The sequence below is a fragment of the Trachypithecus francoisi genome, unplaced genomic scaffold, assembly GCF_009764315.1.
Source record: "Trachypithecus francoisi isolate TF-2019V2 unplaced genomic scaffold, Tfra_2.0 Lachesis_group3, whole genome shotgun sequence".
NCBI classification, from domain to species: Eukaryota; Metazoa; Chordata; class Mammalia; order Primates; family Cercopithecidae; genus Trachypithecus; species Trachypithecus francoisi.
In genome coordinates this window covers 137,996,343-138,021,317 of record NW_022681468.1, presented here as the reverse complement: position 1 = coordinate 138,021,317, position 24,975 = coordinate 137,996,343, and the positions used below count along the sequence as shown (strand labels likewise).

General features: G+C 44.4%; 1 protein-coding gene across 3 annotated transcripts in view; it reads left to right on the top strand.

Moving 5' to 3' along the window:
- Positions 1–1,570: 1,570 nt before the first annotated feature.
- MAPK6 (mitogen-activated protein kinase 6) overlaps positions 1,571–24,975 on the top strand; it is a 46,026-nt gene continuing 22,621 nt past the window's right edge. The window contains exon 1 of one of the 3 annotated variants that reach the window (XM_033190099.1): positions 1,571–1,738. The gene's annotated coding sequence lies outside the window, so the exon portion shown is untranslated. Of the gene's footprint in view, positions 1,753–1,979; positions 2,372–24,975 lie in introns of those variants that run through there. The other 2 variants (XM_033190101.1, XM_033190100.1) reach the window with 2 other exon arrangements.

Sequence of the window (24,975 nt, the reverse complement as noted above, 5' to 3'; positions counted from 1 at the left end):
TGCATTATCCACAGGTTATTTACTGGAAGTCAGCAGTGACACTGGATTAAACGCTCTTGAGGGAAGGCCCAGTGCTTGGTATTTATTCTCCCACGTTCTCTGGGTGATCAAACATTGACGGAAGAGGAAGGTACACGAGTTCTCAAACAGTGAGAGGAAAAATGTCCTGAGGATCAGAGGAGAGCGTAGAGCAGGGGCAGTGCGGCTGAAGTTAAGAGCTCTTGTTGCGGAAGTTGGAAATTCTGCGGTTGCAATAAGTCTCCCCTTTCTCTTGGTTTTATTCACTCATCACCTCTTCTTCACATCTGGTACTCAGCTGACGTTGTTTTAAATATTAAAAAATATAAAGCATTCGAGCTCACCCCAACCACTTAACTTCGTTACTCTGATTTTTTTTTTTTTTTTTTGAGACGGAGTGTCACGCTTTCGCCCAGGCTGGAGTGTAGTAGCGCGATCTCAGCTAAGGCAAGCCTCAGCGGGGTTCAAGCGATTCTCCTGCCTCAGCGTCCCGAGTAGCTGGGATTACAGATGTGAGCCACCACACCTGGCTAGTTTTTGTATTTTTAGTGGAGACGGGGCTTTCACCATGTTGGCCGTGCTGGTCTCGAACTCCTGGCCTCAGGTGATCTGACCGCCTGGGCCTCCCAAAGTGCTAGGATTACAGGCGTGTACCACCACGCCCGGCCCTTTGTGATTTTTTTGAAGTGGTCTTTGCCTCACTCTTGAAGATGCCCATAATAATGGCTAAGGGGCTGTTGTATGGTTCTCATCGAGATGGTGATGTAGTCATTGAAAAAATATGCTGACCTGCGTCTCTAATTTCATAAATACTTAAATTTCACATAAACACTGGAAAGGCTCCTTGGACTCAATAAGCCATTAAAAGTAATGTCAGTTTGCTTTTAGCCAAGAAGTGGGCCCAAGAAGGTACCCATCCACCTTTCTACGTTTCACAGTGCATCCCTTTCCAAATCCAAATTATCCTATCCCAGTTCCTGCAACAAGGCTTCCCAGTCTTTGCTCACACTGTTCCCTCGGCAGAAACACCCTCCCCTTCAGCTCCTGGTTACACCCGCTCCTCCAAGATCCAGCTGAAAGGCCACCCGTGGCGACCTCTCCTAAAAGCCTTCCTCCATACTCTGGCAGAATGAATGACCTTAGTACTTGGCCTCGGACGCGTCTGCCTTGTGCGCGGGCTGCCGCCTCCCAGCCTAATCCATCTTGAGGTCCAGCCTTCCTGGAGACTGAGGCCTCTTCCTCTCGGATTGCCCAGTGCTCTGCACGTAGTAGGTGCTTAGTAAACGCTCGCACTGGGTTTGGTCACATTGTTCCCTTAATGCCGGGGCAGGTAGTGGAGCAGAGACGGCCCCGACTGTCTTCCTCCTCGCCCGCCCGCAAGCAAACCCCCCGGAGACGGACTAACCGCGTGCCTTTCCCACCGCCCCCGCGGCGCGCGCAGCCTAGTCACGGGCGCTGGAAATTCCTGCGCGTGCGGGCGCGCTGGGCAGGGCGGGGGCGGGAGAACCCGTGGAGTGAGCCTGTGACGTGAGGGGGCGTGGCACGGCGAGGCCCCGCCCCCTCTCCCTCGCCCTCTCTCGCGGGTCGGGGTTACATGGCGGCGACTGCGGCAAAGCGAGAGCCTCGGAGACGCCGCTGCTGCCAGCACAGCCGGAGACCTGAGCCGACACTGGGGGCTGTCCGCGGGCCCCGCACTCTCTCGATGAGTCGGAGAAGTCCCGTGAGTGTGTGTGTGTACGTGTGCGGGGTGCGCCGGCGGGGCGGCTCGGGAGGGCGCCGCGGCGGGCCCGGCGGCGGCGGAGCCGGCTCCCTCCTCCATTGTGTGTGACCCTCCGGCGGCTGCCGCTCAACAAAGGCGCTTTTGTTTGGTCTGCCGCCCGCCCCCTGCTCGCCCGCCTGCCCGCCCTCTCGGGCCTGGCCGGCGCGTCCCCGCGCGGGCCGGCGGGCTGCGGGCCGGGGTCCCCGCGTGGGGCCGGCGAGGCGGCCAGTGGGCCCCTCCCACCCGGCACGCCCCTCGCCAGTCGCCCTGCCGGGCTGCGCCCGTTCCCTGGCCCCGCACGCCGGCTGCCGCCCCGCCACCTGCGCCCGGCTCCGCGGGTTCGAAACCCAGCCGGACCGGAGGGCGGGCAAGCGAGGGGCGGCGGCCCGGGGAACATGAGGTGGCGTGGAGTCTCGCCTTCCTGGCACTCTGCCCTTCGAAATGCTCCCGTGTCTCCTCCCCCGTCCCACCCGGTGACTCGGCCTCAGCTGACTCCGGCCGGGCAAAGTCTCCAGTGGCGTAGCGCGCAGCGCTCACCCGGCTCGCCTCAGAGCCCTGAAGTCCGCCCAAGTTTTGAGTCTAGCCATGAATGAGGTACTGAAAACTCGGAGACGAAATTCCTTATTTCCTCGCCCGGCCCTGCAGTCTTGCCTTAGCTTCTTTCGGGACCTTAAGTGGTGTTCTGTGAAAGTGCCCAAATGAAAGCTTGTTTTGTCGGTTCACCAAAAAGGGCCTTGTCGCTTTGCTGTGCATTTTAGTCCGCCTTGTGAGTTGTGTCGAAAAGTAAAGGTGTTTTGGCAACCTTTTGTTTATTGACGAGTGTAGGACCCAACCGGTTCAGGTGTTACGGGGGAGCTCTGTGCAGCAGGAGCTTCTCGATTCCTTTCCTGTTTTATTTTTTCTTTTGCTGGTTCATTGGAAAAGGTCCAGTGAAAGAGACTGGTGAGTTGGAATTAGAAGCCTACTTGTATTAACGGCGTAATTCATGTTCCTTGCTAAAGATGTAGTCTCAGTAATGACTTTTTATTTTAACGGATACAGATGATTTGTCGAGGGGAAAAATTAACACGCCGTACAATGAAGAGCAAGCAGCTTCAGAGTAATTTTCTGATGACTGATTCTTCTAGCCTGTCTCTTACAGTTTCAATTGGGCATGTCCTCTCTTTGACGCTGGAAAACTGAGATGGAAAGAATGATCTGACCAGAAGAATGTAGGGTCCAAACAGGGCCTGGCCCTGAAATCAGGAATTTCTTCATAGAAATGTCAGATTTTAATTTTTAAAAAATAATTTTGAATTGGGTGAAAGAAACTTTGTCTTTAGATAGTAATTGTTCAAACATGTTTATGAAGTGTTTGCTATGTGCCAGGGAGTGTAAAGTCTTTACATCATTTATTAAGAATTGCCTTGTTAAGCTTGTCAAATTATTTATTGATGTCCTGAATTCAGTAATTGCAGTTAATCTAGAAAATATGCCAGATTTGAGCAGAACATATTTGATCACCTAGGTATTACTGTTCAGAAGAAAACACTGGAACATGGAGAATATTTTAGGAAAAACTTCGTATATGAGGATATTTTGGAATTCAGTTATTTGCAAAAGAGCATTAGAAGTAGTCGTTGGCTACTTTGTGATTAAAAAATCTAGAGAAGAGTGATCTGAAGTAAGTTAATTTTGCGATTAAAAAAATGCACACATTCTAAAGACAAATGTTAGCACTAAAAATGTTGCAGTGCTTTACATAAATTCATTTAAAGCATCGTGAGAAACATAACTGACAAAATAGTAAGGTTTGCTGACTCAGGGTGCTTTGCTGAAGGGGATGGGGTCGGGTAGGAGGAAGCTTACAAGTGCTGCTGCAAGTTTTGAGTTGGATGATGACTCATGCTGCCCACGGACTGCTACGTGGCTTTTTTTTTTATTGTATTTTTTTTTTTAATGATAGGCTAAAATGTTCCTGTCCACATTGAAATTCTATCTCATTTTTTTCTGAAGAGGAACAGCAGTTTCTATAAAGTAATGGCTTCTTAAATTGCATTTTAAAAGGATATCGTATACCCTACAGGTGGAATTGTGTAACGTTTGCTGAGAGGAAAGGTAAAACCAATTGCTGGTCAGGTGCTGAAATTAAATGTTTGATACTAGCAGGTTTTTGGCTACTGCTGAGAGAGATTTGTCACAAGTTATTTATAAAGGACAGATAGTACTTTTATGGTGTCATTAGAAATTGACCTTATGTTTTTATTGGTTATGTGAGTTATCTTTAATATTTAATCAGATATGGCTCTGAATACGAATGTTTCACTCTCATGGAATTATTAAAACATGATTATATGTTGTGCTTTGTGATTTATGTGAATTTTCTGTTTTAATAAAGACAATTTGAAATAGGTATTAGGCATTATTTTTCTTTTTCTTTTTTTAAGATAAGCTGAATGTACACTTCCAAATTTAAAACTTTAAGTTGAAACTTGGTAATAAGATAAATCTTTTGACTGATTTTAAAATAGGCAATGTTTAGCAAGTTGGCTTAAAATAAGATTGAGGGGGGGAAAAGATTGAGAATGGCAGTTTAAGAGTGGGGCTGGGTGCGATGGCTCACACCTGTAATCCCAGCACTTTAGGATTCCGCTGAGGTGGAAGGATCGCTTGAGGCCAGGAGTTCAAGACCAGTATGGGCAACATAACAAAACCCTGTCTCAATTTTTAAAATAAAAGAAAAATTTCCCACCCATCCTCTAGTTTTTCTGTGTATACTGTTTAATTTTCCAAAGGGATTTGAGGAGTTTGTGGACAGTAAAGTGTTTGTTGTTGTTGTTTTTGTGAGACAGGGTCTTGCTCTGTCACCCAGGCTGGAGTGCAATGGTGCGATCTTGGTTCACTGCAACCTCTACTTCCTGGGCTCAGGTGATCCTCCTGCCTCAGCCTCCTGAGTCCCTGGGACTACAGCTGTGTGCGACCATGCCTGGCTAGTTTTTGTATTTTTTGTAGAGATGAGTTTTCACCATGTTGCCCAGGCTGTTCTTGAACTCTTGGGCTCAAGCAATCTGCCTGCTTCAACCTTACAAAGTGTTGCGATTTCAGGCGTGAGCCCCTGCTCTCGGCCCGTAAAATGTATTGTTAATGTGAATTAAATTTTTGGAACTATTTTGGAAGAGTATTGCGTGCTTTATATTGAGAGGATTTTTAAATAAAGCTTAATTCAAACTTTAAAAAAATTTTTCTAGTAAAGGAAACATAAAAATACAAATATAAAGTATTGAAAATTTTCAGAGCATCTTATTACTTAGAGGTTTAACACATTTCTGGCATTGTTTTCAAATATAGGTAATTAGCTGTAGTGCATAATTCAGAGTTTAAAAACAAACTGAAGCCAGGGCGGTGGCTAACGCTTGTAATCCCAGCACTTTGGGAGGCTGAGGTGAGACTCCAAAAAACAAACAAACAAACAAACAAAAACTGGGTATCTTAGCTTGCTTCCTATCTCCAAGGTACTGTTTTATGAAATGCTGAGCCTTCTCACCACTGCTATCCAATTCCTTGTTACTTTTGAACCATTTGAACCTTGTGTTACTCTAGGTCCCCTGTTAAAATGGAAAGAAGATGCCTCAGAAGTAAATTCTGTGTGGCATTGTTGGCTGCCTTCATTAGTTCCTTCAGCCTGTTTTGTGGGCTGTTACATTACACTACAACCTGCCTGTGGTATGGGAATTTTGCTCATTTTTATTGCTGAGAACCTTGACTGAGACTTTAAGAAAACGACTCCAATGTTACTGTAATTAATGGCATTTTCCAGGGGTTGCTTTCATGTGAAGCTGATGCTTTTAAGGTGACAGTGATGTGGGCCAAGTCCACCACTGGTTTTTTCATCTCCATCAACTGCCTATTTGGAAAATACTGTGTGGCTGTCTGATAGAGTTGGGTTTTTTTGTTTGTTTGTTTTTTGTTTTGAGACGACTCTCACTCTGTCACCAGGCTGGAGCGCAGTGGTGCCATCTTGGCTCACTGCAACCTCCGCCTCCCACATTCAAGTGATTCTTCAGCTTCGGCCTCCTGAGTAGCTGGGACTTCAGGCACACACCACCATGCCCAGCTAATTTTTTTCTTTTTTTTTCTTTTTTTAGTAGAGACGGGGTTTCATTATGTTGGCCAGGATGGTCTCGCTCTCTTGACCTCCTGATCCACCTGCCTGGGCCTCCCAAAGTGCTGGGATTACAGGCGTGAGCCACTGCGCCCGGCCCATAGAGTTCTAAAAGCTTTGTCTTTTATACATGTCAGTCTTCTAAGTCCATTTCTAAAAACTTGTTCAGAGATTGAATGTTTATATAGCAAATAAACTTTTCCATTGATTTTCATTAAATTTTTTTTTTTTTTTTTTTTTGAGACGGAGTCTCGCTCGGTCACTCAAGCTGGAGTGCACTGGCCAGATCTCAGCTCACTGCAAACTCCGCCTCCCGGGTTCACGCCATTCTCCTGCCTCAGCCTCCCGAGTAGCTGGGACTACAGGCGCCCGCCACCTCGCCCGGCTAGTTTTTTGTATTTTTAGTAGAGACGGGATTTCACCGTGTTAGCCAGGATGGTCTCGATCTCCTGACCTCGTGATCCGCCTGTCTGGGCCTCCCAAAGTGCTGGGATTATAGGCTTGAGCCACCGCGCCCGGCCAATTTGGTATTTTTTTCACAGAAAAAAAATGGTATCATAAAACTTGTTTTTAGAATCCTAGCATTTACCTCAGAAAAGTCTGCCTCTGCAGAGAGTACAAATCTATATGTATTTAATTCTGTACAATCATAAAACTTTTAAAATATTACTGTTTTGGAGGTGTCATGGGCATTATCTTGCTTCATTCATGTACATCATTTGACAGTTAAGGAAACTGAGGCCTGGAGAGATCTAAGACCTTGGTACTGAAAGTGTGATTTCTGGACCAACAGTATTAGCATCACCTGCGAACTTGTTAGAAGTTAGAATCTTGATCTCTTCTCAGTCCTACTGAATTAAAATCTTAGAATCTACATTTTTTTTGTAAATAAGAGGCACAGTCTTGCCCTGTTGCCCAGTTTGGATCAGAGTGTAGTGGTGTGACCATAACGCACTGCCACCTGGAACTCCTGGACTCAAGTAATCTTCTCACCTCAGTAGCTGGAATACAGGTGTGTGCCATCATACACTGCCTTTTTTTTTTTTTTTTTTTTTTTTTTAAGGAGTGGAGTCTCGCTGTGTTGCCCATTCTGTTCTCAAACTCCTGGCCTCCTACCATGCTGGGAAGAACCTACATTTTAACAAGATTTTCAAGTCATTCAGTGCGCATTCAGTTTAAGAAGCACTGCTTAATGATGCATACACCTGGGCAGTATAGTGAGACCCTGTCTCTACAAAATAAAATGAGCCAATTGTGGTGTGCACGCCTGTAGTCCCAGCTACTTTAGAGGCTGAGATGAGAGGATTGCTTGAGCCCAGGAGGTTGAGGCTGCAGTGAGCCCTGATCACACCACTGCATTCCAGCCGGGGCAACAGCAAGAGACCCTGTCTCAAAAAATACGTAAATAAATAAAAATTAAAATGATGCATACATGGTTGTTCAGCTCGTTAGTCTTCTGAGTTGCTCTTTCCACTGACCCTTCTGAAAAAAGTCAAATGGAAAATGTAGAAGCTAATCACTGCCCAGTTGAACTTTCTATGATGATAGATGTGTTCTCTGCTATCCAGTGAGGTAGCCATTGGCCATGTGTGACTGTTGAATACTTGACGAGCAAGTAGTGCACTTGAGGAATTGAATTTTTTATTTAATTTTAGTTACTTTAAATAGTTGGAAATAGTTGGACGTAGCTGGTGGTTACATGGACAATACAGATCTAGATGATCTTTGCCCACTCTAAAATCTAAGTTGTAATTTAATAATGGGTTAGACTCAGTTTAATAATTGTTTTCTCCTAATGTGCAAATTGGAGAGAGGGTATGTTGACTTAGTTTTTCTAATATGCTCAGATATTATTTTAGTATGTATTATAAAACAGTGCTGATTTTCTAATTGATACATCTGTATTCAGTAAAGTAGGTAATCTAAGTTGTAAGGAAGTCCATTCCTTGCCATCTTAATAGGTATTTTCACTTGTATTTTTTTTAAATGTCTATTATTTGCTTCGTTATTCTGTGGAAAGCATTGACAGGATAGTTTTTGCCTCTGGCCTAGTATCTCTAGGCTTGTTGGCACTTGTTGGTAACTTCCAGATTGATCTGCTGTTTATGTTAATTCCAGGTGCAGAAACAGAGTGGTTCTTAACCTCCCACCTCTTTTTTTTTTTTTTTTGAGAGGGAGTTTTGCCGTTATTGCCCAGGCTGGAGTGCAATGGCGTGATCTTCACTCACTGCAACCTCCGCTTCCTGGGTTCAAGTGATTCTTATGCCTCAGCCTCCCAGGTAGCTGGGATTATAGGCATGCGCCACCATGCCCAGCTAATTTTTTGTGTTTAGTAGAGATGGGGTTTCAACCATGTTTGAAGTAGATAAAGTAACCTAACCTCAAGTGATCCACCCGTCTCGGCCTCCCAAAGTGCAGGGATTACAGGCGTGAGCCACCATGCCTGGCCTTAACCTCCCACCATATGCAATGGGAAAATTGTAACCCTATAGTCACAGGCCTATGTCCAAATCCCAGCATTTACTGTGTGTGTAATTTCATGAAGTTGCTTTTCTTAGAGTGTCATTGTTCTTGTTTATAAAATGATACTTACAAGACTGTAGTTAGAGGAGAGAGAAATAATTTGTCATTTAGAAAATGCCTGTCATGGCTGGGTGCGGTGGCTCACGCCTGTAATCCCAGCACTTTGGGAGGCTGAGGTGGGCGGATCACAAAGTCAGGAGTTCTAGACTAGCCTGGCCAACATGGTGAAAACCCATCTCTACTAAAAATACAAAAAATTAGCCAAGTGTGGTGGTGCATGCCTGTACTCCCAGCTACTCTGAAGGCTGAGGGAGGAGAATCACTTGAACCCAGGAAGTGGAGGTTGCTTTGAGCCAAGATCGCACCATTGTACTCCAGCCTGGGCGACAGAGTGAGACTCCATCTTGAGAAAAGAAAAAAGAAAGTGGCTGTCACGGCCGGGCACGGTGGCTCACACCTGTAATCCCAGGACTTTGGGAGGCCGAGGCGGGCAGATGACAAGGTCAGGAGTTCAAGACCAGCCTGGCCAGCATGGTGAAACCCCATCTCTACTAAAAATACAAAAAAGCTGGCCATAGTGGTGGGTGCCTGTAATCCCAGCTACCCAGGAAGCTGAGGCAGGAAAATTGCTTGAACCCAGTAGGGGGAGTTTGCAGCAAGCTGAGATTGTGTCACTGCACTGTAGCCTCGGCGACAGAGCGAGACTCCTTCTTAAAAAAAAAAAAATTAGAAAATGCCTGTCACATAATAGGTCCTTAGTAGATATGAGTTACCTACCCTCCCCCTCCTGCTTGGATTTTATAGCCCTCTGTAATAGAGTTATATGCTTAAGATACGAATCAGGCTTAACACATATTTTGAGTCTTCGTCTCTACCAGTTACTGTAATTTCATGCCTTGCTTCATTCATGTTGTATCCCATGTAGATTTCGCCACTTGTGCTCTGGACTTCTTCTCTTGACTTTTTTTTAATCTTAATTTTTTTGTGTGTAGATGGAGTCTCCCTCTGTTGCCCAGGCTGGACTCAAGCAGTCATCCTGCCTCGGCCTCAAAAAGTGCTGGGTTTACAAGCATGAGCCACTCTGCTCAGTCTGTTGATTTCTCTTTATTTATGTATTTATCGTTTTTTGAGATGGAGTCTCACTCTGTTGGCCAGGTTGGAGTGCAGTGGCATGATCTCGGCTCGCTGCAGCCTCCACCTCCCAGGTTCAAGTGATTCTTCTGCCTCAGCCTCTTGAGTAGTTGGGACTACAGGTGCCCACCACCACGCCCGGCTAATTTTTGTATTTTTAATAGAGATGAGGATTCGTCTCTGTGTTGGCCAGGCTGGTCTTGAACTACTGACCTCAAGTGATTTGTTCACCTTGGCCTCCCAAAGTGCTGGGATTGCAGGTGTGAGCCACCGCACCCTGTCAGCCTGTTGACTTCTTTTTTTTTTTTTTTTTTGAGACGGAGTCTCGCTCTGTCGCCCAGGCTGGAGTGCTGTGGCGGGATCTCAGCTCACTGCAAGCTCCGCCTCCCGGGTTCCCGCCATTCTCCTGCCTCAGCCTCCGGAGTAGCTGGGACTACAGGCGCCCGCCACTGCGCCCGGCTAGTTTTTTGTATTTTTTTAGTAGAGACGGGGTTTCACCGTATTAGCCAGGATGGTCTCGATCTCCTGACCTCGTGATCCGCCCGTCTTGGCCTCCCAAAGTGCTGGGATTACAGGTTTGAGCCACCGCGCCCGGCCGTTTTTTTTTTTTTTTTTTTAAACAGGCTTCTCTCCTTTACCTACATCTAAGTATTGGCATGCCTAAGACAGGATAAAACTCCTGGGTTTTTTTTTCACCCTCTTTTTCTAAATTCATTCCCTAGGTGGTCTCATTCAACTCATTGTTTTAAATGCCATCTATATGTGAATCATTCTCATATTTATGTTTCTAGTTTAGACTTCTTGCCTGAGCTCCAGACATATTATCCAACTGCGTTGCTAGACATTACCACTTAGTAACCAAGTAGGCAGTTGTCTAAATATACCTCACATGTCCAAAATAGAACTCTCTTCCATAATATTCTTCCAGTCTTTCCCTCTTCCGTAACTGGCACCTAGGAGTTATCCTTGAATCCTGTTTTTCCCTTATCCCTATAGCTAATCCATCATCAAGTTCTTTTGGTCTCCAGAATATCACTTAAATCTATTTATTCAATGATCTGTTTTACATCTTTGTTTCTACCACCCTAGTCTCAGCCCCCGTTATGTCACCTGGCTTACTGAAATAGCTCTTAACTGGTCTTTGCTTTCACTCAGCTACCTTGTTCAGACATTCTTTCTCCCGGTAACAAGAATCTGCTTTCAAAAATGTAAATGAAATAATGTAGATTGCCTGCTTAAAGTGGTTTCCTAGTTTTTCTTTGGTCTTAGTTATGAGATTCAGAATCCTGCCTCATGTATTCTTCCTATCTTATTGCTACCTCCTTTCCTATGCCCTTTGCTGGAGATGCTGTGGCTACACTGGCATTTCTTTTGCTCCAAAATGCCAAGTTTTGTCCCACCTTAGGTTGTTCAATTTGTTGTTTCCTCTGTTGGGAATGCCCTTCTCCCATCTCTTAGCAATGCTGGTAGCTTCTTACTCAGGTTTCAGCTCCTCAGAGGGCCATTTCCCAGCTACTAGGCCAAATCTGAATTTGTTGATTAGCTAACTTGTTTGTTGGTCTCTCCTTACTAGATTGCAAGCTCTTTGGAAGCAGAATAACCTTGTCTGTCTTATTCTCTACTGTATCGTCATACAGTGCCTTTCACATGCTAAGTGCTCAGTAAATTTTTGTGCACTGTATAAAATGTTTTGATTCCTTTAAATCTCGGAAGCGAAAAACTGCATTAATAATTGCATTGTACCCAGTGTAACGTGATTCTGGACTGGGTCCTTTACGTCCCAAGTACATGATTGGGATTATTGCAGAAACTTAAATGGGGTCTGATTATTAGATGGTAGTACTATACCAGCATTAATTTCCTGATTTTGATGATTGTACTATAGTTATGCAGAAGGGTTTTTTTTTTTTTTTTGAGACAGAGTCTCAGTCTGTTGCCCAGGATGAAGGAGTACAGTGGTGCAATCTCAGCTCACTGCAACCTGCGCTTCCCAGGTTCAAACAATTCTCCTGCCTCAGCCTGCGGAGTAGCTGGGACTACAGGCATGTGCTACCATGCCCAGCTAATTTTTTTTTTTTTTTTTTGAGACAGGCTCTCACTCTGTTACCCAAGCTGGCGTACAGTGGCGCGATCTCAGCTGACTGCAGTCTCTGCCTCCTGGGTTCAGGCAGTTCTCATGCCTCAGCCTCCCGAGTGGCTGGGATTACAGGCGCCACCTTGCCCGGCTCATTTTTTTGTATTTTTAGTAGAGACAGGGTTTCACCGTGTTGGTCGGACTGGTCTTGAACTCTTGACCTCAAAGGATCCACCCACCTTGGCCTCCCAAAGTGCTGGGATTACAAATGTGAGCCACCACGCCTGGCCTTCATTTTTGTATTTTTAGTAGAGAGACAGGGTTTCCCCCTGTTGGCCAGGCTGATCTCAAACTCCTGATGTCAAGGGATCCGCCCACCTTGTCCTCCCAGTGTGCCAGGATTACAGGTATGAGCCGCTGTGCCCAGCCAGAAGAAGGTATTTGTCTATAGGAAATATACTCTACTCAAAGGGTTGTGGAGTGAAGGGAGATATATACTAGTCAATAAAAAAAAAGGTACAGTGAGAGATCTTGGGATTTGGTTTACAAACCTGGTTCAAATCCTGGCTCTCTCATTTATGTGTGATCTTGAATGTATTTTTTAAATTCTCTAAAATAAAGATTATAATATTTATTTTGCCTATTGAGAGGATTTAGTGTAAGAGTGTATGTCCAACACAATGCTTCACACACCATACAATCTCAATAAAACCTTGCTTATATTCTTTTAAAATTCAAATATTAAAAAATGTTGACCAGGCGTGGTGGTTCACGCCTGTAATCTCAGCACTTTGGGAGGCCCAGGTGGGACGTTTGCTTGAGCCCAGGAGTTCAAGACTAGCTTAGGCAATATTGTGAAACCTTGTCTCTACCAAGATAATAAAAAAATTGAGCCAGGCAGGGCTGCTCGCACCGTGGTCATAGCTACTCAAAAGGCTGAGGTGGTCCACCCACCTTGAGCACTGGTGGCAGAGGTTGCAATGAGTCATGTTCATGCCACTGCACTTCAGCCTGGGCGAGCAAGACCCTGTCTCAAGATATAAATAAAATAAAAATTTCAACATTTTATTTTCATGTTCAGTGCTATGACTTCCTTTATAATATGAACAAATAATTTTTTTTTTTTTGAGACGGAGTCTTGTTCTGTCACCTGGGCTGGAGTGCAGTGGCGCAATCTTGGCTCACTGCAAGCTCTGCCTCCCGGGTTCACGCCATTCTCCTGCCTCAGCCTCCCGAGTAGCTGGGACTACAGGTGCCCACCACCATGCCTGGTTAATTTTTTGTATTTTTAGTAGAGATGGAGTTTCACTGTGTTAGCCAGGATGGTCTCGATCTCCTGGCCTCATAATCCACCTGCCTCGGCCTCCCAAAGTGCTGGCATTACAGGTGTGAGCCACCGTGCCCGGCCCAATAATTTTTAATTTTTAAGTGTTTTTTTTTTGTTTTTTTTGTTTTTTTTTTTTTGAGACAGAGTCTTGCTCTGTCGCCAGGCTGGAGCGCAGTGGCGCAATCTCGGCTCACTGCAACCTCCGACTCCCTGGTTCAAGCGATTCTCCTGCCTCAGCCTCCTGAGTAGCTGGGATTACAGTCATGTGCCACCATGCTTGGCTAATTTTGTGTTTTTAATAGAGATGGGGTTTCTGCATGTTGGCCAGGCTGGTCTCTAACTCCCAACCTCAGGTGATCCGCCTGCCCTGGCCTCCCAAAGTGCTGGGATTACAGGCGTGAGCCACTGCGCCTGGCCATGGATAGATATTTTTAATAGGCTTTTTATATTTTCGAGATATTTACCCTTTCTGAGTTTTTTATTCCTCTCTGTAGATCTGGGGTTCGTTACATTTTTCTTTCATCCTAAAGGACTTCTTTTAGCATTTCTTGAAGTGAAAATCTGCTGGAGACAGATTCTAGATTCTATCCAGTTTTCTTAATACTTTTTTTCCTTTTTTTGTTTTTTGACGTGGAGTTTAACTCTTGTTGCCCAGGCTGGAGTGCAATGGCGCAATCTTGGCTCACTGCAACCTCTGCCTCCCACGTTCAAGTGATTCTCCTGCTTCAGCCTCCCTAGCAGCTGGGGTTACAGGCATGTGCCACCACAGCCAGCTAATTCTGTATTTTTAGTAGAGATGGGGGTTTCTCCGTGTTGGTCAGGCTAGTCTCAAACTCCTGACTTCAGGTGATCTGCCTGCCTCAGCCTCCCAAAGTGCTGGGGTTACAGGTGTGAGCCATTGCGCCCAGCCTCCTTTTTAAAAATGGAGACAGAGTCTCACTGTGTTGGTCAGGCTGCTCTTGAACGCAAGTGATTATCCCACCTCAGCTTCCTGAGAAGTAGCTGGGATTACAGGCATAAGCCACAGTGCCTGGCATCTTTCTGCTTTTGTCTTTTTGATAAGGTCTTCATTTTTGAAGGTTATTTCCCTTAGATACAGAATTCTGGTGTGATGGTTAGTATTAGGTGTCAACTTGATTGGATTGAAGGATGCCTAGATAGCTGGTAAAGTATTGTTTTTGGGTGTGTCTGTCAGGGTGTTGCCAGAGGAGATTGATCTTTGAGTCAGTGGACTGGGAGAGGAGGACTCACCCTCATCAGTGTGGGTAGGCACCAACCAGTTGGCTGCCACTGAGGCTAGAACAAAGCAGGCGGAAGAAGATGGGATAAGGCTGGCTTGCTGAGTCTTTTGGCTTTCATTTTTCACCCGTGCTGGATACTTCCTTCTGTTCCTCCTGCCCTTGAACATCAGACTGCAGATTCTTTGGCCTTTGGACTCTTAGACTTAGACCAGTGGTTTGTTGGGGGTTCTCCAGCCTTCTGCTGCAGATAGAAGGCTGCACTATTGGCCTCCTTGCTTTTGAAGCTTTTGGACTGGTATTGAGCCACTGCTGGCTTATTTCTTCCCCAGCTTGCAGACGGCCTGATGTGGGACTTCTTCGCCTTGTGATTCTGTGAGCCAATTCTCCCTAATAAGCTAATGAGCTCCCTTTCATATATACATATAACCTATTATTTCTGTCCCTGTGGAGAACTGGGACTAATTCATCTGGGTTGATAGGTTTTGTTTTTTATTTTGGTTTTTCTTTATTTTCTTTTTGGGTTGATAGTTTTTTTTTTTTTCTCCTTTTGGTACTTGAAAAATGTTCTATTGTCTTCTGATTTTCATTGTTTCTGGTGGTAAATCAGCTATCATTCTTATTCTTCTTCTCCAGTATATACTTTCTCTCTTTTCCCTGGTTGCTTTTTTTCCAAGTTGCTTTTTTTTTGGAGATGAAGTTTCGCTCTTGTTCCCCAGGCTGGAATGCAGTGGTGCGATCTCAGCTCACTGCAACCTCTGCCTCCTGGGTTCAAGTGATTCTCCCCTGCCTCAGCACCCTGAGTAGCTGGGATTACAGGCATGCACCACCATGCCCAGCTAATTTTGTATTTTTAGTAGAGATGGGGTTTCACCATGTTCTCAAGGCTGGTCTCAAACTCCTGACCTCAGGTGATCTGCCTGCCTCTGCCTCCCAAGTGCTGGGATTACAGGCGTGAGCCACTGTGCCCGGACTCCTGGTTGCTTTTAAGAGTTATTCTTTTTTGTCATTTTTTTTTTGAGACAGAGTCTCGCTCTGTCACCCAGGCTGGAGTACAGTGGCTGATCTCAGCCCACAGCAGCCTCTGCCTCCTGGGTTCAAGCAGTCCTCCCACCTCAACCGCCCAAGTAGCTAGGACAGGCGCCTGACACCATGCATGGCTCATTTTTGTATTTTTTATAGAGTCGGAGTTTCACCCTGTTGCCCAGGCTGGTCTTGAATTCTTGAGCTTAGGCTATCCGCCTGTCTTGGCCCCCCAAAGTGCTGGGATTACAGGCGTGAGCCACTATGCCCTGGCCAAGAGTTGTTCTTTCTCTTCCTTCCTTCTCTTTTCTTTTTGTTTTCAACATTTCACTCTGTGCATAGGTATTTTTTTGTTTGTTTGTTTATTGAGATGGAGTCTTCCTCTGTCACACAGACTGGAGTGCAGTGGTGTGATTTCAGCTCACTACAACTTTCTCCTTCCGGGTTCAAGTGATTCTCCTGCCTCAGCCTTCCAAGTACCTGGGACTACAGATGCGTACCACCATGCCTGGCAAATTTTTGTGTTTTTAGTAGAGACAGGATTTCACCATGTTGGTCAGGCTGGTCTTGAGCTCCTGATCTTGTGATCTGCCTGCCTTTACCTCCCAAAGTGCTGGGATTACAGGCATGATCCACTGCGCCCAGCCCAGGTATGGATTTTTTTTTTGTATTTATCCTGCTTGGGTTTCATCGAACTTCTAGATTTGTGGGTTGCTGTCCATTATCCTTTTTTTTGTTTGTTTGTTTTTGAGACTGGGTCCCATTCTGTTGCACAGGCTAGAGTGCAATGGCTCAATCTTGGCTCACTGCAATCTGTGTCTCCCAGGCTCAAGCAATCCTTCCGCCTCAGTCCTCTGAGTAGCTGGGACTATAGGCATGCATCACCATGCCTGGCTAATTTTTATGTATATTTTGTAGAGATGGGGTTTCACCATGTTGCCCAGGCTGGTCTTGAACTCCCAGACTCAACTGATCTGCTTGCTGGCCTCAGCCTCCCAAAGTGCTGCAATTACAGGCATGAACCATTGCGTCTGGCCTTGTTATCTCTTCATATGCCTTTGCTTTACTGAACCTTTAAGCTCTGCTTTTCAGTCTAGATTCTGGTTCTTTGGACTGCTGGGAAATTCTCTTTGCTCTCTAGTCTCACTCAGGATTTTCCTTATCTCCTGATTTTGCCCTAATTCTTTGACTTAGCCTTAGGAGGAATATCTGTCTTACATTCTTTGAAGACTTGAAGACTCAGAATGCCTCAGAGGTGTTTATTCCATGCTTCCTGTCTTGATCTCCTTCTACAGAGAGGGCCACTGCCTTGAACATGGTAGAGGCTCTTTTCATGGGATTTTCTCCGCTTTTCTTCCTTGCCCTCAGACTTGCACACGTTGAAAACCCCTAGGGGGCTGGGCACAGTGGCTCACGCCTGTAATCCACCACTTTGAGAGGCCGAGGCAGGTGGATCTCATGAGGTCAGGAGTTTGAGACCAATCTGGCCAATATGGTGAAACTAAAAATACAAAAATTAGCCAAGTGTGGTGGTGCACGCCTGTAGTCCCAACTACTTGGGAGGCTGAGGCAGAAGAATTGCTTGAACCTGGGAAGCGGAGGTTGCAGTGAGCCAAGGTCGCACCACTGCACTTCAGCCTGGGTGACGGCAAGACACCATCTCAAAAAAAAAGAAAACCCATAGGGAAGAGTTAGCATTGGGGATTGTAGTTGGGCCTCCTCCAGATTCTCTAATACATTATCTGAGTCCACATGCAACCATTAAAATTAAGTTCATTATAGGTTTGGCTGGTTTCTCCTTAATCCTGTCAGTGGATTCCTGGTTCTGCCACTTCGCCAGGAATGCGAATAGCTATGGTCTCTTCCCTTCTGAAGGGTTTGACATTTTCTCTGATTTAGCTTATTGATTATTTAGATTTCTTTACATCCTTAGCTCTCTGATGGGTTTTTTTTTTCTTAAACTATGATTTTTGTAGCTTATCCAGCTTGTTGCAGTTTATAGAGTGAGGCTTGGTATCTTGCAGCTTTGAGCATTCTAGTCAGAAGTGGAAATCCTGAGCCTTTTGTTAGAATTATAAAATTTTAGAGCTGGAAGAGACCATAGAAATCATGTAGTTTAAGCCAGGTGGGGTGGTGTGCGCCTGTACTCCTAACTACTGCCTGGCTGTGCCTGGGTGACAGGGCAAGACCTTGTCTCTTAAAAAAGAAGAAATCCTGTAGTTAGCCACTTTGTTTTCCTGATGAGGAACTGAGACATAAAAATGTGAAATTCTTTGACTACACAGCTGATTTAGCCACAGATCCTGGAGTAGACACCAGATCTTTAAACTTATGGTTTATTTCTTTTAATATAAGCTGTCCCACTTAGTTTTGTGTTGTTAAAACAGAACACCTGAGACTGGGTAATTTATAAAGAAAAGAAATTTGTTTCTTACAGTTCTGGAGGCTTGGAAGTCTGATACTATGGTGCTGGCATCTGGTGAGGGTCTCCTTTCTGCATCATTCCATGGTGGAAGAGAAGGCCAAACTTGCTTTTGTAATAGGCCCACTCCCACAATAATAACATTAACCCATCTGCTTCTTACTAGTGATTAATAATCACCACTTATTAGGCCCCACCTCCCAACACTTGCATTGAGGATTAAGTTTCCAACCCATGAACCTTGGGGGACACATTCAAAGCATGGCACGGGCCTAGTGAAATCAGACTGGACTCTTTCAGTAGGGCCAAATTCTCAGCTGGGTCTGATAGGAAACAAACTTAAAATTTTGTTTTCAAATCTCACACACTTTCTTTTTTCTTCCTTCCTTTCCTTTTCCCTTTCCTTTCCTTTTCCTTTTCCTTTCTTCCCCTCCCCGCCTTCCCCTCTTCTTGTGAAAGCAGGTTTATTAAGAAAGTAAAGGAATAAAAGAACGGCTACTCCATAGGCAGGGCAGCCAAATCTTGCAAGCCTTCTTCAGTTTGGAGATAATGAGAGATAAAGAGGAAGGATATTCCAAAAAAATTATATGCCATTCTGAATTTTTTTAAAATTAGGGAATTGGCCAGATGCAGGGCTGATCTGTAATCCTAGCACTTTAGAAGACTTAGCTGGGAGAAGAACTTGAGGCCAGGAGTTCAAGACCAGCCTGGGTAACATAGTGAGATCCCATTTCTACAAAAAAAAAAACCGTGGTGTGTGCCTACAGGTCCCAGGTGCTTGAGAGGCTTACTGGGAGAATTGTTTGAAGCTACAGTGAGCTTTGATCATGCCACTGCACCACAGCCTAGGCAACAGAGCAAGACCCTGTCTCTTAAAGAGAGAAGGGGAATCTTCAGCTAAGCGTATGGTTCTCTCCATTTGATGAGAGTCCAGAGATGTTTTATATGGCCTTGCATAATGTGACTTTCTTTAGACCCTCACCAGAGTTAGCTCAAAAACAACAGCAATCATGTTTGATCTGTAGTCTGAAAAGCTGTGGTGCTAAACCCTGCTAGGATGGACTGAAGAATAGTGTCAAGGTCTTGCATATCTTCATTATACCTTCTTTGGTATTAAATGGGCTGATGGGACTTTTTGAGAGTCCTGCTTGACTGATTATATAGGATGCTATTTCAGTGGCACAGTCCCTCCCCACCACCTCAACAAAATAAGATGAGAGCTGTAACAAAGCTGAAGTGTTTTATTTCTTCATTCTGAGTGGGTTGAAACCAACTGCCTTCTTCATGTTATTGGCAGACCTATGCATTCGCATAGAGTGAGGGTCCTGGTGGAATGCCTGGAAAGGAAAATACCATGTCTAGGAATCTTCACTGATGTTTTCTAGTGGTAGATCAGAATATGATCAGATTCTGAAAAATTTGAGGTAGGACTTCCCTTCTCCAAAGCTTTCTACTGCCAGATAGCATATGCTATTTACATTGATTCGTTCAGTACATATTTTAGGGTACCTACTAATTACCAGGTACTATGCTTAGGAAGTGTCCCCGAAGCTACTTAGTCCCACACCTTTTGTAACAGACAAAGCCACAGAAAAAAGGAGGGGAATGGTGCTCTGGAAAATGAAGAGTAGAGGTTCTGAAGAATCAGATTAGATTAGATTGGGGAAGGATGGCAAAAGAAAAGGGAGTGAAAACGTTATTAGAAAGAAGAGAAAGAAAAGTGAAATGTTAGTGAGATAGGGAGGAATCCACTACATGTCCCTGTGCTCCAGGAGTAATAATGTGTTCCTATGAGCTCAAGATTGAAAAAAAAAAAAATTGACCTCTGCTCTACCTTAATGCCTAAAACAATGCCTGGCACATGGTGAGCATTCAGTAAAATGTTGAATGAAACGTAATGGATGGATGGGAGAGTTGAATCTGTTTAGTCTGTGTAAAAGATGTTTTAAAAGCATCTTGGCTCATTCTGCTTCTGGGCTCATATTGGGATTGCTTTTCCTCACTCCCTTGGTTATACACGTATGACCATGTGACCTACTTTAGTCAGTAAAATCAGAGAAGTGAATGGTGTCACTTTTGGATGGAAGCTTTGTTGCCAGTGAGATAGTCTTGTTTTCTCTGCTACATTGCATGTCATTGGTGGAGATGGTAGGTACTTTAACAGCTTGGCTGACAGCTACGTTGGACTTGTGGCATGAGCACGACTTAGATTTTTGGGGGCCATCTATTATCCTGACTGCTACGAAAATTTATATTTTCATCTGGTTAGAATCCTCAGGTGTCCAAAGGTGCTTGAAGAAAGAGGCTGTGCACGTGTCTCCTGTCCTGCATTTGCACCAATATTTCTTTAATGTTAATTAGGTTAGGAATCTTAGAATAAAGCCTCCTGCCAGGAGGAAGATAAGAAATGGGATGAAGGGTTATTATAATTATTTAAAAATTTCCAGCCATAAATTTGTGGAAAGGATTGTATTTGTTTAGTATGCAACAATTTGAATAATCTCTCTCCCATTCTGAGCATACGTATTAGCATAGGGCTTGGGAATAAAACTAAAGAAATGTAAGATTTGTTCTGTGGTTTTGTAAGTCATAGACTTAGAATTGGGAGAGTCTATAGGGATGTTATTACTAGTTTATCTGGTCTATGAATTTTTGAATTTCTAATATGGATGACTTATAGTAAAGCTGTAACTAGGAGATGGAGTCTCGCTCTGTCCCTCAGGCTGAAGTGCAGTGGCAGGATCTTGGCTCACTGCAACCTCCACCTCCCAGGTTCAAGCGATTCTCCTGCCTCAGCTCCTGAGTAGCTGGGATTCCAGCCATGCACCACCGTGCCAAGCTAATTTTTGTTTTTTTTAGTAGAGTTGGGGTTTGGCCATGTTGGTCTGACTGGTCTCAGGTGATCCACCCGCCTTGGCCTCCCAAAGTGCTGGGATTATAGGCGTGAGCCACCCCGCCTGATTGTAACTAGACTTACTAGTTGTAATCTAGTTACACATTTACTGTAAGTCATCCATACTGGAAATTAACAACTAGAGATAAGCAACAAAATAAACATAATGGCATGTGCTTTTTTTTTTTTTTTTTTTTTTTGAGACAGGGTCTCACTCTGTTGCCCAAGCTGGAGTGCAGTGGTGCGATCTCAGCTCACTGCAGCCTCAGCCTCCCAGGTTCAAGCAATTCTCCAACCTCAGCCTCCTGAGTAGCTGAGATTACAGGTGTGAGCCACCACACCTTGCTAGTTTTTGTATTTTTAGTAGGGATGGGTTTTACCATGTTGGCCAGGCTGGTCTCCAACTCCTGGCCTCAGGTGTTCTGCCCGCCTTGGCCTCCCAAAGTGCTAGGATTACAAGTGTGAGCCACCACGCCCAGCCTGTTTTGTCTTTAAGTTGAATAGTTTGTTACTGTCTTCTCTGACTTTGAAAGTTTCTCTCTGTAGATAAGCATAGTTACTGATACTACCCAAAGCCTTTTAGACTTTGGCATTTTAGATTTAAAGTCCTGTGTCTCTTCCCAAGTTCCTAAGATTATTTGTTGTTAACAGTTTACACTCCCAGCCTCCTTGACGTCCAAATCCTGAAAGGGTCCCTGGTAGCTCTTACGGCCACCCACCACACATTAGGAGCAAGGGCTTTGTCAAGAATGCAGTGAGCAAGCAGCTAAGCTGTAGCACTTGGCCTTCTCTGCCCAAAAAGCTTAGTAGTTTTGATGAGAGCTTGAGACATGATCTCAGGGAAGGGCAAATTTGCTACAGCTACATTTATCTGTGCCAGGTTAGGAGATAGCTCTAGGTGAATATAAGAAAAACTCAACCTTTCCCTTCAGTCCAAAAGCAACTGGGTTTTGGCCGAGGAGATGTGAGGCTGGCTAGGTTCCTGTTAACTCAAATTATTCGCTTGACTATGGAGAAGAGCAAAATGAGTAAGAGCCTTTGTGGAGAGGGGATGGCCCTTACTTCAAACTTTCTTTGCACATCTAGACTTCCTTTTTGACATAGGTAGGCCACGTTGCTCCTTAATAAGAAAAAAAGAAAATTCAGTTTCTATAGATTGGCGAGATAGGACAAAGTAAAGTTACTTCTTTTGTTTGCATTTCATTACTTTATATACTTAGTCTTGACTCCCAGTACCAGCATTGCTCTTGGTGTGGGGGCAGACCAGGTGACAGAGCAGGAAGTAATGTAGCAAAGAGAGCAGTGCTTGAGCAGACAGTTGTGGCTAATGCAGTTTCAGGGAACTGCCTTATAAACTTAGGAAGCTGCTATCCAGCCTGGATGATAGAGAGCTCTTAATTCCATGGCATGGTAGATCACTGAAAGAAAGCCAAAGATAAAGCAAAAAGCCAACTTTATTCTTGTAAATTATTCTCTGTACTTCATTTTATTCATCAAGTTTTTAAAAACAAAACAACATCAAACCAGCTAATCAAACTTAGTGATCACTCCCCAGACCACCCAGAATCAGCCTGGTTGGTAGGAATGGGTAGCATTTATTTGGAGGCAGAGAAATTGGAAAGATGCTGGAAAGGGTCCCTTTATGTTACCTTCCTTTTTACTCCCTTGTTGAAGTGTGTAGAATATGTAAAAATATGGAGCCGCAGTTTTTTCCTGGGTCTAAGCTTTAAACTTTGCCTTTATGAAATTAAGTATGAAAGATGCTGGAGATAATGGCAATTAATAGGATCCTGATGTGGATAGAGGATGCAGTGACCATCTGCTGGTCCAGCTGAGTTTTTTATATGCTTTAGTCAGGCCAAGGAGCTCCATGGTTGACGTGAAAGTTGGAGGTAGTTGGAGACATTAGAATTTGGAATATAACTGCCCTAAGAGTTAAGGTGATGAGGGAACAGTTTTCTTTCTAGTGCCACTAGGAGAGCATGAGGGGCCTCTGCCTTTTTTATGGCTACCAGGCACACACATCTTGACTTTCTTAATCAGGTCAGACCCCCAGTGTGCAGACTCTCAGTAGTATAGTAGCATTCCTTGGTACCACTTGTCCTGTCTTCATTTCCTTGTTTACTTTCCTTCTTTTTAAAAAAAAAATTGTCTCTAGTCACATGATAAACTCCATGAAGGCAGAACCCAAGTCTCTCTTTACTCACCATTTTATCCCCATTGCCGAGGGATTGACTGACACAGATACTTATCAAATACGTACCGAATAATGGAATATGACTGAATTGTAAACACTTAATGGATCCACTGTATGATATAGAGGTACAGCATGACTCCCAACTTACTAATTAAGGTGGGTCTACTTTCCAAGATCCTGGCTGAAAAGGTGCTCCAGCAGCATTTGGTCTAATGGATAGTGAAGGATCCTGAAGACTACTACTCACAGAGCAATGAGGCAGAATCACTGATCAAACACTGCCATTGTAAATACTTTTCCCCCCAGATGTTTACTTGGTATAATCCTCATTGTCTAGTGGAATTACAGTTTGGTTTATAAATACTACCTTCTCTTGTTAGAATGTATAGTCTTCATCATCTGAGTACACAATGATGGCTCTGCAGTTCTCAGTGTAGGCAAAGCTCCTACCTTCCCTAGTATCATTTTTTACCCACTCTGCCTCGTTAAGTGCTGACCAGTCATTGATAATTCTGAAAAGGCACTCTCCTTGAAGTTTCTAGTTTGTGAGGCTTCTTGGTCTCAATAAAGTTTAAGTGGGGCAGATGTGAATGGAGGTCTTAAGTAAGGATCTCTCATTTTCATGGCTTTCCTAATCTGGCTACAATGCCTACTATAGTGCTATTCTGTCAGATAACAGTGGTGTAATTTTTGACAAAGCATCATTTGTGCTTGACTAGATTGCTAGTGAAGTAGAAGTTTGAGAGAGAACTTGGAGATCTTATTGTTCTTATTTCATTTGTCTATGGAACTGATTTTACAGTCAGAAATGTAAAACATGACTGAGCTTTAAGGAATTGTCTACATTAAGGCAGGAAGGTAGGCATGAACAAGCATTCTATTTCAGGTAGAGACTAGAGATGTAAAATTTTGGAAATAGTGGAGCCTTTGAGAAATACTGGTTTTCTTGACAAGCCTGCGAAACATAGTGAAACTCTGTCTCTACAAAAAATACAAAAATTAGCCGTGTGTGATGCTTGCCTCAGCAGCACATATACTTTAAAAAAAAAAAAAGCCTGGTGTGGTGGCTCCTGCCTGTAGTCCCAGATACTTGAGGGGCTGAGGTGGGAGGATCGCTTGAGCCCAGAAGGCAGAGGTTGCAGTGAGCAGTGATCAGGCCACTACACTCCAGCTTGGGTGACAGAACAATACCCTGTCTCAAACAAACAAACAAACGAACACACTGGTTTTCCTAGGGTATTTCCGGGGGAGCAGGAAGAATCAAGATGTGTACAAACAGAAAAACCTTAGTGGGAGGGAGATGCAGTATTAAAGCCCTTTTTAAAAATCTGAAACTTTTACCAATACAAACATTTATTTTTATTTTTATTTATTTATTTATTTTGAGACAGAGTCTTGCTGTTGCCCAGGCTGGAGTGCAGTGGCGCAATCTCACCTCACTGCAACCTCCACCTCCCAGGTTCTAGCGATTCTCCTGCCTCAGCCTCCCAAGTAGCTAGGGTTACAGGCACTCATCAGCACGCTGGGCTAATTTTTGTATTTTTAGTAGAGACAGGGTTTCTCCATGTTGGTCAGGCTGGTCTCCAACTCTCGACCTCAGGAGATCCACCCGCCTTGGCCTTCCAAAGTGCTGGGATTACAGGCGTGAGCCACCACGCCTGGCCCCAAAAATGTATTTTTATTACTTATTTCCACAATCACATGGGCTAGATTACATAACAGCATTGAAAATCCAGTGGCTAAAGACCAAAGACAAGACTAATGGCTCAGTTGGATAATGGCAAATGATATGTTGGACTTAAGTTGTTTAAATTTTTTTTGGGGGGGAGTGGGGGGCAGAGTCTTATTCTGTCGTCCAGGCTGGAGTGCAATGGCGTGATCTCAGCTCACTGCAGCTTCTACCTCCCTGGTTCAAGCAGTTATCCTGCCTTACTCCAGAGTAGCTGGGATTACAGGCATGCGCCACCACGCCCGGCTACTGTTTGTATTTTTAGTAGAGATGGGGTTTCACCATATTGACCAGGCTGGTCTTGAACTTCTGACCTCATGATCCTCCCTCCTCGGCCTCCCAAAGTGCTGGAATTACAGGCGTGAACCACCGTGTCCGGCCTTGAAATATTTTTTTAGTTCAAAAGTTTATTCGCAAACTTTTTAAGTGTTTTATTACAAATAGACTGGTAAGCTACAGAATTTTTAGGACTTTTTTTTTTTTTTTTTTTTGGCGGGCTA